The 16,863-nt window shown below is 48.4% G+C and overlaps 2 long non-coding RNA genes across 2 annotated transcripts; one reads left to right on the top strand and one right to left on the bottom strand.

Annotated features, from left to right (window-relative positions):
- Positions 1 to 8,064: 8,064 nt before the first annotated feature.
- LOC144336942 (uncharacterized) lies at positions 8,065 to 10,188 on the bottom strand. The gene is made up of 2 exons (XR_013409376.1): positions 9,611 to 10,188; positions 8,065 to 8,514 (listed from the first exon to the last, which is right to left on the bottom strand). It is a non-coding gene; the product is annotated as an uncharacterized LOC144336942 (long non-coding RNA).
- Positions 10,189 to 10,215: 27 nt separating this feature from the next.
- Positions 10,216 to 15,652, top strand: LOC144336941 (uncharacterized). Its single transcript, XR_013409375.1, has 2 exons — positions 10,216 to 10,732; positions 14,331 to 15,652. It is a non-coding gene; the product is annotated as an uncharacterized LOC144336941 (long non-coding RNA).
- The last annotated feature ends 1,211 nt before the right edge of the window (positions 15,653 to 16,863 follow it).

Below are 16,863 nucleotides of genomic sequence, written 5' to 3'. Positions count from 1 at the left end.
TATGAGGACTTCAGAATTTCAAATACTTCACTTTAGACTATACCAAGAACTCTCATCCTGACCAACTTCAATCTACTGCCTGCATGACTCAACGCCTTGTTAAATAATGATCTCAACAAGATGCCTGCACTCAAAATCTCTGATACCAATTGTGCCTGTTTTTTTTTTCCTGGAAATCAAAGAAAGTAAACAACCAAGAACATTAAAAGAAACTTCACCCCCAAAATACAGTGTTGAACAGAACATTCTATATACAGAAATGAAACTGTTTATCACCTTCATTTATAGCTAAGGATAAATGCTCACCCACTGACTAAAATGACCCTTTTCTTTCATATATCTCATTTTAAGCAAACCTATTCTAAGATGTCTGGTAAAAAAAAAAGGTTTCATCATTCTGAGATATAGGATTAGAAAACAAAATGCAAATTAACAGTTGTGATTTGCATCACAAGAAATTGGATGCTAAGGAAATGTGCTGAAGTTTTCCCAAAGTTCAATTATTGATCTGTTCAAATGGATCCAATATTAAGTTTCTAAGGATATCATTCTCATTCATTCATATTCTGATATTGCACCTTCCTCAGAAGCAGAGGAAGAGGAGCCCTTGGAAATTGCATGTGGCCTGAAGACAAACTTTGGGCAAGTCTATGAAAGTGAGATTCTTAGTCTGTTTAGGGTTTATGTGGGAAAATGGTTGAGGGCTTTGCCTGGAGGAATGAAGGTCACTGACAGGTTTTAATCAGGGATGTGATCTCCTTTATTCTGGTGTCTGGAATGACTATCCAAACTGCCGATTAACAAAACTGGAAAAATTAATAATTCCTGAAGCTAGAGAGGCAATGGTTACTCTCATTCAAGACTGGGGAAATTGACACTGTTTCAGCCATTTTCTCAAACTCCTGGCCTCAAGCAATCCTTTCATCTCGGCCTCCCAAAGTGCTAGGATTACAGGTGTGAGCCACTGTGCATGGCCTGTTACAGCCATTTTTGAAAACAGTTTGTAAATACTCATCATTGTCTTGCAAACATATTACTTTCCCTTGAAAAGGTGATCCAGTTTCTGCTAAAAATATCTTCTAAGGAAATAATCAGAAATTATATTTTACACAACTCACATTTGTAGCTTGAAGTCAGTCATGATAGAAGTGTTTACACTGCAGAAATTGGCAAATACCATCCATCAAGTCTTCATTTATCATTTTATTGATTGTCTACACTTGATATAGTGATGGACAAAATGTTAATAATGCAACTTAGAGAATGTTAATATCTGCAGTCGTTACATTGTAAATAGCACAAAAATTCAGGAAATATTCTTCTAATGTAGATATTCCAAACCTCTTATCTGATTCAGCAAAGAGTTTACTCCTGTCATTGACAGAATAATAAAATCCCACCATACATCTCATTATTTCTGTTTCATCTTACTCCTTAAAGTAAATGAAAATATCAACCAACATTCATAACTACACAGTGTACTGTTCATCAATTGCCATTATAAGTTAGCTAAAGTTGCAAAAGTTCAGAAAAATCACTGAAAGCATTCTGTAAGAATCAGTTGACTATGTGGAATTTACAATAAAAAGTATAGTACATTTTATTATTCTTTAAAAGTTATGTGCTGCAGGGAGACGAAGGCCCATGGGATGTGACCAACTCAGCATTCCACTGGAGGCTATATGATCAAACAGCAAACTGTTTATCATGAATGCAGGATGTGGGCAAACTCACGACTACTCCTGCTGCCAGAAGGTTTGCTGAGGGCAATCGCTTCCTGGCGCCGAGCTCCTTGAAGTTATCTACTGGGACATCTAGAGAATGCAGTCTTGCAAGCCTACTCTGGAACAAGCAGCTGACCTCTTCTTCCACACCACTTCTCGCTATCTCTTTTGCCTAATAAATACGGAGGGTTGTGTAAAGCTCAGGGTCCTTGTCCACTAGAGGCAAGGTGCCCCCAACCCCTTCTTCCAAATATACTCTTTTGTCTCTTGTCTTTTATTCCCACGTTGGCCCCACTTTGTTCAGTCCCCCTAGGTCCATGAGGGTTACGTAGTGGCAACCCAAATAGCGACAGATTTGGGTGCTCAACAGTGTGCTACACATACTTTATATCAGTAAAATTTATCATGAATATGTATTTTTTGGAAATCCAGTTGTTAAATATTTCTTAGCACACTTCTGCCCCAATTTCATGTCTCTCTTGAATAAAGAGTAGCCTTCATGGGTGGAGGAAGAAGGAGTGGGGAGGAGAAAGGCTATTCTACTGGGATCTTTCTCACTCACCCCCACACCAGGTGTTATCCACCAGCATAGGCTGAGGGGTGCTCTTAGGAACATCAACTCCGTGGGACTGCTAGTCTGCCCTTAAGCTGGTTGAGTGTGGAATGCCAAGTTGCCTATGTTCACAGTGAAGAGTTAATTTGCACATATGGGAATAGTACATGCAAATTACATTATGAGTGGGGAATTAATATTTTCTATAGTTTTTAACGTCCTGAGCCCCAAATATCAGAAGTGCCAGTCAGACTCCTCAGGGGTTGAGGGAGGAATTTGTACATTCACCCATTAGGGCCAGCCCCTTTACTGGATCCTGTTATAGCAGCCAGCAAACCTCTTCATCTACTCTCGTCCTAGAAACCATAGCTTCACTGTCACTAGCAGGATTAGTTCTCTGTCATCCCATGTCTTCTTGGGTAGGAGGGGTCTTGATGTGGTCATTTTTCTTTACCCTTGATGCCATTTCTGAAACAGGTCAATGTGATGCCATTTCTGAGACAGGTCATAGGTGCTCAATACGTGTCAAATGGATGGGTAGCTGACATCCAGACTCAGGTAGGAGAGGGCAGATGAGGGTGTTAGGTTGAAACTCATTTAGGATCAAGCTAAACACACATTATCTGGCTCAGGAAGATCATGTGCTCATAACCAGAAGTGGACTCTGGCTTCATGTAACCACAAGCCAGATAGTTTTCTGGAAGGCAGCCCACAGGCCAGATGTCTACTGGGAGGAGGCAGGATGAGGAAGGGAGATGTTGCGGTCTTAGTGGAGTGGGGACTGGGTAAAGCACAAAGGAGGGGTGTCAGGAGCTGCTGCAACAGCCTGCAAAGAGAAAGAAGAAATCCAAGGGATAGGAGAGCAGGGGCTCAGGGCAGTGACAGCAGTAAATGGCAATGCTTTCTGGGTTCTTTCTGGAAGAAAAAACGCCCCACAGCAAAGGCAGAGCTCACACGGAAACCCAAGAAAGGTCTGTGAGGCAAGCCCAGGCTCCTCCCTGAACCCAAACAAGCATCAGAAAGCAGCAAATATCCCACCTAAGTCAGGGACTCCATTCATGGGCCCCAAACTTCAACCCTAGCACCATGGGTTTTCCTGCTCAGAGAACTTCGAGAGCTCAGCCAGGGCTTCCCAAGGCTCCCAGCATGCCCAGATCTGAGGATGAGCATGGAATAGGAGGAATCAGTCCCAGGTGGAACCCTGCTTCCAGCATCTCCTTCCCTGCACGGTGGGAGAATGTCCCCAAATCCACAGCTCTCCTGAGGGAAGGTGAAGAATTGGCTTCAGGGGACATAATCTGAGGTCTGAATGGGGAAGCAAAAGGAAGAAAGTTCCCTACTAGGGTGTGCTTGGCCCTGCGGTGAATAGGCCTCAGCCTTCACTTCCCCAAATGTGGTTTGGGTGTTTCTGTTGGAGGGAAGGGTTTGAGGCGAAAACTCAAAATAGATACCAGGTGTGTGCTGGGAAGGGTTCCTCAGGTGGTCTGAAGGGGGCTCTAAACAGCCGCTCCAGTCTCAGAGATGCCATCCCTGCTGCTACTGCTGTCACTGCTGTGGGGAGGTGAGGAGGCTGGGCAGAGTCGGGAGGGTTGGCTGGAGTCTATGTTACAAGCCTAAATGCTGGGCTCTCCACAGGTTCCCTGGAGGACCACATGGGGTATGAGCTGCAGATTCCAGAGCTGGTGACAGTGTAGGAGGGCCTGTGTGTCCTGGTGCCCTGCTCCTTCTCCTACCCCAGTGACAGATGGAGTCACTCAGACCCACTCTACATCTTCTGGTTCCAGAAAGGGGACAATGAACGCTGGGATCCTCCCGTGGCCACAAACAAACCCGGCCAGAAGCTGCAAGAGATAAGCCAGGACCATTTCCATTTCCTCGGGGACCCCCAGACCAACAACTGTTCCCTGAGCATCAGAGACACCAGGAGGAAAGATGGCAGAGTGTACTTCTTTTGGTTGGAGAGGGGTCCTGTCGTGAAATTCAGCTTCAAGCAAAAGACACTGTCTTTGAACGTGACAGGTAGGGGTGCCTGTGTCCAGGAGCCTAAGGCTCAGAGCTATCCCTGGAGCCAGGACAGAGGCCGCTTCTGAAGTCGCACCCTTGAAGTCCCCTCTCTGTGTCCAGGTCTCTGCCTCTCTCCCTCCCAGCCCTCACCCAGACACCTAACATCCAAGTCCCAGCAACTCTGGAATCTGGCCATCCTGTGAACCTGACCTGCTACGTGTCAGCAGCCTGTAAAAGCAGGAAGCCTCTCACCTTTTCCTGGACACGGGGAACCGTCATTTCCTTGGGCCCTGGGACACCTCACTTCTCAGAGATCACCATCATCCCACATCCCTGGAGCCACGGCCCCAATATCACCTGCCAAGTGACTTTCCCAAGGTTTAATGTGACTGCAGAGATGACCATCCAACTCAAAGTCTCCTGTGAGTCTGAGTTATTTTGGGCAGTGGCCGTGGGAAGAGAGTCAGGGTATGGGATACTTGGAGTGGGGTCCTGGATTCTGGGCAGGGGAAGGGACCAAAAGGACGCTCCCCTAACCTCAAAACTGAAGAGGGATGTGTCATCTTTTGAATTCAGATGCTCCACAGAACCTCACCATGTGTCTTCCATGGAAATAACACAGGTAGGAGACAAACTGTCCTTTCTAAGACTGTGATTAGGGTGGGAGGGCACCTCCAACACCTCAGAATAGAGTCTAAGTCTCAGAGCTTGCTCGACAGGAGGGCTGAGATCAGGAATTCCAGCCAGGTGCCAGAAGACTTCCTAAATCTAAATCCTCTGTCCCCTGTTTCAGCCCCAGGGAACACTCCCTCATCTCACCACAATGATGAGGACTTTCTTATCGTCAAATCTTTTTTTTTTTTTTTTTTTTTTTTTTAGATGGAGTCCTGCTCCGTCACCAGGCTGGAGTGCAGTGGTGCAAACTTGGCTCGCTGCAACCTTCGCCTCCTGGGTTCAAGCAATTCTCCTGCCTAAGCCTCCCAAGTAGCTGGCACTACTGGTGCAAGCCACCAACACCTGGCTAACTTTTGCATTTTTTTGTAGAGACGAGGAATCACCATGTTGCCCAGGTTGGTCTCAAACTCCTGAGCTCAAAGCGATCTGCTGGCCTCAGCCTCCCAAAGTGATGGGATTACAAGCATGAGCCACTGTGTCGGGCCTGGCAGCTTTCTGGAACTTCTCAGCTCTTTCACCAACACTAATAGAACCAAATCTGAGAATCAGATGTTGCCTTCCTGCCTCTTCATTCAGCCTCTCCTCTCTACTTTTCAACAATTTTAATTTAAGAATTTTTTCCCAGGCAATATATTCACATGATCTCACAAAGAAAAGACATAAGTGGGCATGTATAGAATGCACCTGTCTCACCTCTGCCCTCCAGATTCCTAGTCTGCTTCCTCTGAGGCCTCCATTGTAAACTGTTTTGGATGCATTCATCCAGAGATGCCTTATGCATGTGTATCTTCATCTAGAAGTAAGTATAAAAATTTCATGTGAGCATGCTTTTTTACACACAAAACATCCTTGATACACTGTGCTGCACCCTTTTTTAAAATTTTTTAAATTTTATTTATTTATTTTTTTTTTTGAGATGGAGTCTCACTGTGACACCCAGGCTGGAGTGCAATGGCACTATCTCGGCTCACTGCAACCTCCGCCTCCCAGGTTCAAGTGATTCTCCTGCCTCAGCCTCCCGAGCAGCTGGAATTACAGGCACCCGTGACTACACCTGGATAATTTCTGTATTTTTAGTAGAGATCCCAGATCGGGATCCTATCTAGTCAGACTCCTCTGCACAGCCCAGTCATTCCTAAACCAGGGACACAGCCCTGCTTCAGCACCAGGGACAGCGCCACCTCCGATGCCTGGGGCTCGCCAGGACCAAAATGTGTCTGGATGTGCAGCGAAAGCCGCCTGCCTCTTTAGGCAGGCCCTGATGGGAGACTTGGGAGAAGACGCGGCAGGATAGGAAAACCTCCCTGTCTGGGTCTGCCCTTCTCGGGCTCTCGGTCATGCCCAGGAGATGGGGCTTTAGATCACTCAGAAAGGGACTCTGCGCGTATCCTTGGTTTCTTGCCTCTCAGGACAGACTCCACCCCCAGGGCCTTCAGGAATCCCTGTCTAATTGTGATAAACTCCCATCGCCTCCCCTCCTTCCTTCTCCTCCTTTTCTTCCTCCTCCTCCTCTTCCTCCTCCTTATCCTTCTTTCTCTCTCTCTCTCCTGCCCCTTTCTCTCCCTCTTCCCTGCTTCTTCCTCTCTATCTCAGTATATGTCTCTTTTCACCTTCTTCCCCTTTCCCTTCTTCTGTCTCTCTCTCCCCCTCTCCCTCTTTCCTGCCTCTCCCTCTCTTTATGTCTCAACCTGTTTCTATTCCCTTTCTTTCCCCCTTTGCCTTGTCTGAGGGCAAAGGGAGTGTTCCTGTTGAAGGAAAACTTTCTCTCTCTCTCTCTCTCTCTTCCCCTCTCCCTCTCTTCCTCTTCTCTCTTTTTCTCTCTCCCTCCTTCTCTCTCTGTCTCAATCTGTTTCTCTTCCCCTCCCCCTCTCCTTCCCTACTCCTCTCACCTCCGTCTTCGACTGGTACTGGTACCCAAATGGAGCTCTGAAGGACAAAGAACAAGACTCATGGTCCTTTACAGTCTTTAGCACTGTGCCCAATCCTGAAAGATTTTACATATATATACACACACACATATACATATATAATATATGTCATACATCATATATTATATATAATATATGTCATACATCATATATAATATATACATATATTATATATGTCACATATCATATATAATATATACATATATTATATGTCACATATCATATATAAAATATATATTATGTATATATACTTCAGGATCTGTAGGCTAAATGGAAGAACAGAATATCAGGAGGCTGATGGAAGCATGGTCTTTGGAAGTGATGGAAGGGAAGACATTCAAAGTGTTTAGGCACACAAGGGATCTTAGATTGAAAAAAGAGTCCTGTGAGCTTAGAGATGGGGAGCTCTCCATGGGAGACCTAGCAGGCTATTCACTTCGAGAGAGAGAGGCCAGGAGAGGCCAATTTGGTGGTCACCCCACAGAGGGGAGGAGTTGTAGAGGCTGGAAAACTGTGGAAAAGTCAAAGGGAAGAGACTGTGTACGTACATGTGGAGGCAGGGCCCACAGGAAGTGGGAGGAGGAACAGAGACCCAGGGCGAGTTCTGTCTGCCTCACCCTGAACCCAAAGAGCTCACCTAAGTCTGGAGCTGGAGCTGGAGCCAGGGCTGGAACTGAGGACAGAGAGGGTTCCATTTTAGGAGAGTCTCAGTCTCGCCCTCCTACGACCCTATGCAAGGGGCTCCAAGAAAAGCACCTGGGGAAAATAGACCCACAAACTTCACATCTCTCTTGAGGGAAGTGGGGGTTGGTCTTCAGGTGGTGAGGAAGAGGCGGAAGGAAGGTCCCACCCTGCTGTGGTCAGGGGAGAGGAGAGCTCAACTTTCATTTCCCCTGCAGTGTTCTGAGGGCAAAGGTAGTGTTCCTGCTGAAGGCAGAAATTTGGGAGAGGAACTATGGCGTTCAGTCCAGGAAGAGAATCTATCACTCTATGGTTGTGCCCACTTCCACGTAGGAGAGGCTAATCAGTGTGGAGAGTCCGGTTCTCTCACTGTTTGGGGCGCCACTTGTGGAGGGCCCGATCCTGTCGCTGTTCGCGGTGCCACTTGTAACTTGCACGGACCTTGGTGGACTGAACAAAGGGGGACGAAAGCGGGAATAAAGACAAGAGAACAAAAGAATATGTTTGGAAGAAGGGGTCGGGGGCACCTTGCCTCTAGTGGACAAGGGCCCTGAGTTTCACACAGCCCTCCATCTTTATTAGGCAAAAGAGATAGCGAGAAGGTGGGGTGAGGGGGTTGAGGAAGAAGAGGTCAGCTGCTTGGTCCAGAGTAGGCTTGCAAGACTGTACTCCTTGAACAGTAGGCTCTAGATGTCCCAGAAGATAACCTCAAGGAGCCGGGGCCAGGGAGTGATGGTCCTCAGCAAACCTTCTGGTGGCAGGCACAGTCGTGAGTTTGCTCACATCCTTCATTCATGATAAACAGTTTGCTGTTTGATCCAGTGGAATGCTGAGTTGGTCACGATCCCTTTGGCCTTTTCGGCTCCCAAAAAAATCAGATGGTGTCAGCGGAATGTAGAACATCCTTTTCTGCTGCTGCCATTGCCCCCACTGTGGGGGCAGCAGAGGCCTGAGGAAGAGGTTGCTCAGTCAGGCTGCAGCCACAGCTTGCTTCCTGGCAGCAGTTCCATGAGAATCACCCAGCTGCGCTCTCACCTTTCAGTCAGTGATGGTGAAGGGGGAACCTTTGCATCCTGTGCCCAGCCTCATTCTCCAGTGCAATCTGTGGGTTTTCTGGACTGACTTTAACCCAGTTCACACCCACCTTTGGATCTCAGAGGGGGCCCACAGACACCATAATCCCCCTGTGGCCACAAACAAGCCCTGTCAAAACCTGGAAGAAGGCCAGGCACAGTGGCTCATGCCTGTAATCCTAGAACTTTGGGAGGCTGAGGTGGGTGGATCACCTGAGGTCCCCAGTTCGAGACCAGCCTCGCCAACATGGTGAAACTCCATCTCTACTAAAAATGCCAAAAGTAGGCAGGTGTGGTGGCAGGTGCCTATAATCCTAGCTACTCAGGAGGCCGAGGCAGGAGAATAGCTTGAACCTGGGAGGCAGATGTTGCAGTGAGCTGAGATTGTGCCACTCCACTCCAGCCTGGGCAACAGAGCAAGACTCCATCTCAAAAAAAAAAAAAAAGTAAAAGAAAAAAGAAAGAAAGAAAGAAAAGAAAAGAAAAACCTGGAACAGAAGACAGAAGACCTGGGGCAAAGCCAACCTCCTTAGAGACCCAAAGGCCCACGGTTGCTCTCTAAGCATCAGATGTTCAAGATGCAGGAAAGTAGGAAAACATCTCTAGGTCAGAGATATCACATGAAATATAGCTCCCAATGAATGACACTGCCTCTGACTGTGACCAGCAGAGAAGGGTCCTCAGGGGAGAGCCCCAGAGGCAGGAACATACCTGTTTCTTATCTGGAGGGTAAGGGAGAGGTGCAGGATCCCAGGGCTGAGGGCAGGGGAGGCCACCCCTAGGTTGACACTCTGGGGTCTCCTCTCTGAGTTTTCTTCTTCTCTCTATCTTGTATCAGATACCCATAATTTATATCCCTTTAAGCTTAAGTCTAGCCATCTTGGAGTCTAAACAGCACCATGCTAGGGGCTTGTGAAGGAGGATGCACCTCTCTTCCTGGGGTTCTGAAGCCCCCCCAAGTCCTCAGCATACCTCTATATCCTAGGGTCCAAGAACATGGCATCAGGCCCCCATGCCAGGTGACCTTCCTAGGAAGCGGTCGATCCATGGATAGAACTATCTGAGGAGTCCAGCACCTGGTTAAAAACATAGCTGTGGCTTTTCAGGTTTGACTACAGGCAGTTACAAAGCCTTTTCCTGGAAGGCCTCACTGGGGGACTCCACCCTCTTCACACTGGGTTGTGGTCAAGGACTGCACCTCTCTGGCCAGTCATCCACCGTGCATATTTGCATTTCTATCCCAGTTACATTTATTTCTAGGCCTCTTTGTCTGAGGCCTTGGACAGAGGTCTTCCACAGATGTCTCTGCTGAGACCACCTTGCTGGGGGCAGGAGGAACCTTGAAGACATGTTTCCCCACTCTGACTCAGTACTCAGTTATTTTCCACTCCTAGCCCTTCTCATGCCCCCACCCCTCCCAGGGTCTGTGGAACTGTCTGAGCCTTTTGTTCAGGGCTCCCTCCTCAGTGAGAGGACCCTGACCCCTATGTCTGTGTTGATCCATGAGCCACCTGACCAAGCTGGGAAATATGTTTAAGGATTTTTACTTATAAACTCCAGGCGATGAGAGTGTAATGGGGGGGGCAGTAATGAGTGGGGGGACCCAGTTCAGAGAGGAGGCAGGAAATGAAACAAGAAGAGTTGGTGCATTCTCTGGTTTAGACTCTTGCCTCTATCACTGCCATCTGTGATTAAATGCTTGATTTATCCTTTCAGTTTGGTCTATCATTGCTTTAATCGGTGACCTTGCCACCTTGCAGCCCAGCTCTCTCTCACAGCCCAGCTGAGCTCCTCGCACCACCAGGCTCAGCATCCCCCTTGGATGTGGGCCAGGACACCTGGGTGGCTGAGGGCTGCCAGGATGGACAGGGAGGGTTCAGGACCTGAGAGATTCGACACCTGGTCAGGAGCTCTGCTGGAGAAGGGAGAAGAAATCACCCAGTCCTCACCTCAGCAGCTTTCCGTGGATTCAGCCAAAGAGGTAGAGCAGCCATATTCCTCCCCATGGTAGTAGAAAATGGTGCCTTTCTCCATTCCAGATGCCAGATGCTCCACAGAACCTGGCTATTGGCCCTACCGGAAGAAATAGTACAGGTAGGAAAAAACCCCTCCTCTGGGGTGGTGATGAAGGTGGGCTTCCTGCTTGCTCAGGACAGAAGTGGAGGCCCAGAGCTCTGATGGGAGAGGGCTGAAGACATCCCAATGAGTCCCATCCCCCCTCACCCCGCTGCCCCCTGCAGTCTGCCCCTCCCACCCATCCCTGATAAAATTCTCACCACTGATGTCACCAATGCACAGCTCCTTCTCCTCCTACCTCCCTGGCCAGGCCATCTCAGTCATTCCCCAACCCACAGTTAAGCTTAAGACTGTGGGTTCCCCACCCCTCCCCCCAGGGCCTTCCGTTTCCCCCTTGGTGAACACGTCCACCTCCCCTGAGTCCAACTCCCATAGGATTTGTGAAGCTCCCTACTCCTCCCTCTCCAGACCAGACCTGCCCCCAAGCCCTGACTGCTCATCGCACCAGCTCTCTGCCATGACACCCCTAGGCCCCTGCTGCTTGAGTCTGGGCTCTGGGAGCCACTGCAGATGCTCCCCTCCCTCAGGCACTATAAAAATTAAAGAAAAAGGAAAGAAACACAAAAAGTGACTTAACAGTTAAAGACAGGCTTATTTTGGAGATGAAACCTGAGAGGGCCTTCTGGCTGAGTTAGGTCAGAGGCACTCTCTTTTACAGACTAAGAGCTTTTAAGGGTTCAGGGTGGGAGAGCTTATCACAGGCTCAGAATGTTTCTGTCTCTCTGTCTTGCTTTTCTGGGAGGGAGAGTTGTGTGTCTGTTCCCACACATCTTCCTGAAGCTGCAGGCATACCCCCTGAATCTGCTTTTAGCTTCCCTATCTTAGTGTACCTAAAGGGAAAGGAATGTGTTTGTTAAGGCCTACTGTTTTACTGGGGCCCTTGTATGAGTGTGAAGTTTGGTGGTTACCCAAGAGACTTTGCCCCCTGACATCCCTCTGTGCCTGAGCTGTCTTATCTGTGTTTTACTTTCTGCTCTTTCTGGCTGCTTGCTGTTAGAAGAGAAGGGATTTCCTTGAAATGCATGAGGCTAGAAAGGGAGCCGGAACTTAAAGTGGCGGTGTTTGTCTGAGATGGCTGTGCTCCTGCTCTGTCGTGCACCACTGCCAACTCTGCAAAGTCCACTTTCTGAAAATGTCTCAAATTGCTTCTTTCTTCAGTTACCAAGGTGACTTGTTTTGAGAGTCCTCAGCTAAACTGGGGCTCCAGTGCCAGAGTGGCTGATGACCCTGCCCTAACAGGAAATGAAGGAGAGCTGGATGTGGTGTCTACAGCTTACCTTTCACAGGATCTTTCTCTTACGTGGAAGATGATCTAATGCCTGGTTGTCTGGCCCATGACCATGGGTGCCTCACATGGGCAACTTGTGTAAGCTACAGATGCCCTTGTGGTTCTTTTCTGACCCATGTTCACTTTATGTCTGCCTGACCATTGCCCTGGCACTGGAAGTCCACCCTTGTAACCTCCCAGGTGTCCTGGGGGAAAACCCAGCCTAGGGTAGCCCCAGTTCTTCAGCTGGAGGGTGCAAGTTCAATGCACCACCAAGCTGGGAAATATGTTTAAGGATTTTTACTTATAAACTCCAGGCGATGAGAGTGTAATGAGTGGGGGGGGGCAGTAATGAGTGGGGGGACCCAGTCCATCCCTGGGTCACCCGAGGCAGGAATGAAGAGTCAGGCAGAGAGAGAAAGAAAAGCACATGGCATCGGGCAGTACCTCTCAGGGCATCAGGTGTGGTTACTTTAAATTAATGGGCAAATATCTGAATGGTTCCCTTAAAGGTAGCACCAGAAAAAGCAGGAAGGCCAATCTGCTTTTGCAGGAGAGATGAAGCTGCTTCTTTTGTTTATCTATTGTTTTTTTGTAGAGATGAGTTCCCTCTATATTGCCCAGGGTGTCTTGAACTCCGCTCAAGAGATCCACCCCACTCAGCCTCCCAAAGTGCTGGGATTGGTTGAAGGCATGAGTCACTGTGCCCATCTAAGTTCTTATCTCTGGCCACTGTCTTGAGCCGTTTGAATGTGGTTTAGAACTGGAAATTGTTAAGGGTGACTGAGCCCTGCTTCTGGTATTTAAAAAGGACACTGAGGTCACATGCAATTCTAAGAATTTACTACATGACTCTCTCCTTGAAAGCATGGTTCTTCCTTACCGAACAATCACAACGGCTTTCTCTCTGGGCCCTTAGCCTCCAGTCTGGCATTGGAGGGATCTCTCTGACATGTATATATTACGCTGACACTTTCCTGCACGAGAACCTTCCATGACTCCCTATTGTCCTTGGAGAAAACTCAAGCCCATGATTGCGTCTGTCTTCCAGGACTACTTGAGCTAGTTGAGGGTCAGGAATGATGCAACTCTGTCTCTTTTACTTCTGTTTGAGAATGAATGCACATGTGGAATGAATGAAGCGTTGCTGCTCTTACCTCACCTGGACCCTTTCACGCCTCTGGCACTCATCCCTAGGAGACTGACCTCCATGGGGGTCCCACGCCTGTGATTCACGGGGAACTGGCCAGGTGGCACCTGTTTCTCCAGTCACTTGTGCACAAGTCCAGGAGGCAGGACTTGGGGACCCTGGTCCTTCATTGCTGCCTTACTTAGGACAAGCCTCTTGCCTTGTCTGAGCAACATGCAAAAATGGAACTCAGTTTTCTTAAAGAGTTACTTACAAGGGACTCTGTGTGTCTGAAGTTCCCTTTTCTGGGCTGGTCACCTGTTGTTCTCACCACAAACTTCCTCTGCTTTCCCACATCTGTAGCTTTCCCTTCCCTTTCAGAGGTCTGCCCCTGGGTATGAGGCAGAGATGCCACTGCTGCTGACCCTGCATAGGCTGCAGAGACAGCAGTCCCCACTTAGGAGGCTCCAGAGCCCACGGCTTAGTCTCTTCCTCTCTCCTGAGCCCCTGGCTTAGGTTCTGGGATTCCAGCTGCAGCTCCAGGAACCTGTGATGGTGCAGGAGGGCCTGTGTGTTCTCAGGCTGTGCAAATTTCCCTACCCCTGGACTTGCTATGGAACCCTTCACCTATGCTGGTTCCAGAAAGGGGTGGATGTAGACCACAATCCTCCAGTGACCAGGACAAACGCTTCATGGCAGGACCCAGGGCCAATTCCTACTGCCCAGGGACCTCGAGACCAACAACTTCTCCCTGAGCATCAGAGGCGCACACGGGGACTATTTTTTTTTTTCCTTCCTTTGTTTTTGAGATGGATTCTCGCTTTGTCACCAGGCTGGAGTGTAGTGGCACAATCTCGGATCACTGCAACCTCAGTCTCCCGGGTTCAAGAGATTCTCCTGCCTCAGCCTCCTGAGTAGCTGGAATTACAGGTGCCTGCCACCATGCCCAGCTAATTTTTGTATTTTTAGTACAGACGGGGTTTCACCATGTTGGTCAGGATAGTCTCGATCTCTTGACCTTATGATCTGCCCGCCTCGGCCTCCCAAAGTGCTGAGATTGCAGGCGTAAGACATGGCGCCCAGCCCATGGGGACTCTTCAGAAAGGAGAAACCCTTCAGGAAACATTCATATCTTGTAAGATGCTCTCTTGGAATATGACAAGTATGTTAAGAGCCCAGACATCAGAAATAATGCAATGAAGGTTCTGCTCCTTCTACAGGTAGTGGCATGAGGACAGCCGTGAAAGGACACTGGGGTGGGCTGACAACATTCAGATGGTCCCCAAGCTCCTCTCTCTCCTCTTCAGCCCTGACACACAAGCCCAACATTTTCATCCCGGAGATCCTCGGGTACCAGTCACACCAGGAACCTTACCTGCTACGTGTTCTGAGCCTGTGAATGGGAGGACCCCCCTCCACATTCTTCCGAATGGGGGTCTCCCTGTTGCATCTGGGCTCCAGGACCTTCGGCTCCTCGGTGCTCATGATCACCCCACAGCCCCAGGACCACGGCACCAAGCTCACCTGGCTGGTGAAGTTCCCCGGAGCTGGTGTGACCACAGAGAGAACCATCCAGCTCAGTGTCTCCTGTGAGTGCTGGGGCCAAGATGCCTGGGTTCCTGAGGGTGTAGGGGGCAGAGGAGGATCAGGGCAGGGGACATTTTGTGACTATGTCCTGGAGGCCTGGCTGAGCAGGGGAACTAGAAGGACAGAAGCTCTGCCTTTTGACATTCCTGTGGCTTCTGGGGTAGGGAAGGAGTGCCTACTTTTACCTCATCTCAACCCCAACGAAAAGGAAATTCTCTCTTCCTGTTCCAGATGCTCTAAGGAACCCAAGGATCGGTGTCTCTCTAGGAGATGGCACAGATAGGACAGAGCCCCCTCCCTGGGGCTGAGGGAATAGGGCCTGCAGCTCTGGGCAGGGCTGGGCTACTGTTTCTTCCTGGACTCACCTTGGTAAACTGAGACCCCCTTGTAAGTGAAACAGGGTCTTCCCCATCCTTAGTCTCCGAAGCCACCTGAGCACCTGTCCCCACCCTCCCCTCACTACCCTTGGCCTCTTCCACATACAACTCCCATGGGCCCCGTAACAAGGACAGGGTGCCATTCACATAGCAGATCCAGGCTTTGAGTCCCCACCTCCTGAATACTCCTCCTCCCTCATCTTCTTATTCTCCCCAATAGTCCTGATCCAAGTTCTTCTGGACAGACGATACAGTCACATGGGTGAAAATTCAGAATGCACAGTAGAATCTGCCCTCAGTCACCCATGCCCTTCCCCAGAATCCACCAGTGTCTGTCCTGTCTGCACCGCACCTTGATTTGCTCGCCCGAAGGAGCTCAGTGATGGTTTAACATCAGTAGTGACGTCAGAGTGATATTACTCTCCTCCAGTACTGTGTGTGATTCCACTGTGTGGATGGACTCCACTTTTATGGCATCAAAAATGTGGACTCTGATTTTGTGCCTCATGGAATATCATGGCACTAATTTTATCCTGCCAACAGTAACACTGCAATAAATAATCTTGTATCTGCTGCCACAAGTGTACATCTATGCCCGTGAAATCAGTTCTTAAATGCAAAACAGTTGGATCATATGTTCTTTCTAATTTTGAAAAATATGGCTAAGTGGCTCTCCATGAAGGTGAACAAGGTTACATGCCCAACAGGGAGGGGTAAAAGTGTGTGTATTCACCCACCCAGTGTGGGGCAAAACTTTTTTTTTTTTTAATTTTTTGAGACAGAGTCTCGCTCTGTTGCCCAGGCTGGAGTACAGTGGTGTGATCTTGGCTCACTGCAACCTTTGCCTCCCAGGTTCAAGCAATTCTCATGCCTCAGTCTCCCTACCAGCTGGGATGACAGGCATGTGCCACCACACCCAGGTAATTTCTTTTGTATTTTTAGTACAGACAGGGTTTTGCTATGTTGGCCAAGCTGGTCTTGAACTCCTGACCTCAAGTGATCCGCCCACCTCAGCCTCCCAAAGTGCTGGGATTATAGGCCACTGCTCCCATCTGGGGAAAAACTTTTCGAAATCAGGACCTGTGGTAGAGGTGGTCCTGGTGGCTGTTGGGGAAGCAGCTGTGAAGATCCTGGCTATCTGCCTCTGCCTCCTCTTCCTCAGGTAAGCGCTGCCCCAGGGACCAAGAAGAGATGTGGGAGTACAGGGGACACAACGCTGAATCCCAAGTCTCAGTGCTGGAGGGACCTGAAGGCTCAAGAGGGCCAGGCAGTAGGCTGAGTTGTGGATTTTTCAACACAATATTTCCAGCCTTATTGAGGTGGAATTGAAAGATAAATATTGTATTTATTTACAGCATATAATGTGATGTTTTGTGGACATTTCCTTTGAATTTTCATTGTTCTATTTTAATAGACAAATAAAATTGTGTATATTTATGATATGCAACCTAATGTTTTAAAATATGAGTGCCTTGTATAATGAAGAAATAAGCTAACTAATATATGCATTACATCTCACACTTATCAACCCCTTTGCACTTTAAAGTAACACCTTATACTCATCAAAAGGATTGCTTTGTATCCAGCAATATTTGTTTTGTTTTGTGATAAGAACATTGGAAATGTACTGTCTTGGCAGTATTGAAATATATGATACAGTATTATTAGCTATAGTCACCATGCAGTACAGGAGATTTCCAGATTCCTCTTGTCTACCTGAAACTTTGTACCCTCTGACTAACATCTCTTTATTGTCTCCAACCCCCACTCCTGATCACCAGGGTTCTAG

Source organism: Macaca mulatta, chromosome 19, assembly GCF_049350105.2.
Source record: "Macaca mulatta isolate MMU2019108-1 chromosome 19, T2T-MMU8v2.0, whole genome shotgun sequence".
NCBI lineage: Eukaryota > Metazoa > Chordata > Mammalia > Primates > Cercopithecidae > Macaca > Macaca mulatta.
This window is presented reverse-complemented; position numbering and strand designations above follow the sequence as displayed.